This window comes from Schistocerca americana, chromosome 3, assembly GCF_021461395.2.
Source record: "Schistocerca americana isolate TAMUIC-IGC-003095 chromosome 3, iqSchAmer2.1, whole genome shotgun sequence".
Lineage (NCBI taxonomy): Eukaryota > Metazoa > Arthropoda > Insecta > Orthoptera > Acrididae > Schistocerca > Schistocerca americana.
In genome coordinates, this window is record NC_060121.1 from 228,363,170 (window position 1) to 228,364,351 (window position 1,182).

General features: G+C 49.0%; 1 non-coding gene across 1 annotated transcript; it reads right to left on the reverse strand.

Moving 5' to 3' along the window:
* Positions 1 to 273: 273 nt before the first annotated feature.
* Positions 274 to 424, reverse strand: Trnar-gcg. Its single transcript has 2 exons — positions 388 to 424; positions 274 to 316 (listed from the first exon to the last, which is right to left on the reverse strand). It is a non-coding gene; the product is annotated as a tRNA-Arg (tRNA).
* Between the last annotated feature and the right edge of the window lie 758 nt (positions 425 to 1,182).

Sequence of the window (1,182 nt, forward strand, 5' to 3'; positions counted from 1 at the left end):
CTCTCTCTCTCTCTCTCTCTCTCTCTCTCTTTCTCTTATGTGTTGAGTATATAAACACAGTCAGTGTCCAGAATGAGATTTTCACTCTGCAGCGGAGTGTGCGCTGATATGAAACTTCCTGGCAGATTAAAACTGTGTGCCGGACCGAGACTCGAACTCAAAAAATGGTTCAAATGGCTCTGAGCACTATGGGACTCAACTGCTGAGGTCATTAGTCCCCTAGAACTTAGAACTAGTTAAACATAACTAACCTAAGGACATCACAAACATCCATGCCCGAGGCAGGATTCGAACCTGCGACCGTAGCGGTCTTGCGGTTCCAGACTGCAGCGCCTTTAACCGCACGGCCACTTCGGCCGGCAGACTCGGACTCAGGACCTTTGCATTTCGCAGGCAAGTGCTCTACCAACTGAGCTACCCAAGCACGACTCACGCCCCGTCCTCACAGCTTTACTTCTGGAAGGTAGGAAACGAGGTACCGGCAGAAGTAAAGCTGTGAGAACGGGGCGTGAGTCGTGCTTGGGTAGCTCAGTTGGAAGTTTCACAGTCTGTGTCGCCTGGCCACCAAGAGCTGTTGCAGTACGATTGATTCACGGATCCAGTTATATGGCTCCTTTCGTGTACAGCGATTTTACGACTATGACGATTGGGGCCTGAAGATGGCATCAATGTAATGCCGAAACCGGTAGCACATACTAGTTCATAAAATAAAATAAACTTCTACAGATCATACGGCTGTTGGTAAATTATTGCACCAAGAAGTTCATGCCAGCCGTCGTCCCACGATCCACAATGGATCAACGAAGATTTGTCCAGTAATCTCAGAATGGTGTCTTGCATGACAAAGAAAGAGCTGGCCATCCTTTCGTAGTGTTAGATGTCCCTTGGATTGTCACCTGTGGAGAGTGAAATTAGACATCAAGAGGGCAGCATATTTGTATAATTAACTTCTTTATTCCGACCCACGGCCACAGTGCATCAGAACAGCTAGTTAGAGGCGTGCAGTTGCCTCTCATGCAAAATAACAGACGTACGGCATTGCTGACTGTGCAAAGAGCAGTGCCGAGTGCGGCACCACTCGACTGCCACTGTCAGCGAAGTCTCTAGCTGTGAAGTGGATGTCAACACAACAGCGCAGTTTGATGATACCACAGAGGTGGCCGTGACCTCCCTCCAGCGAGC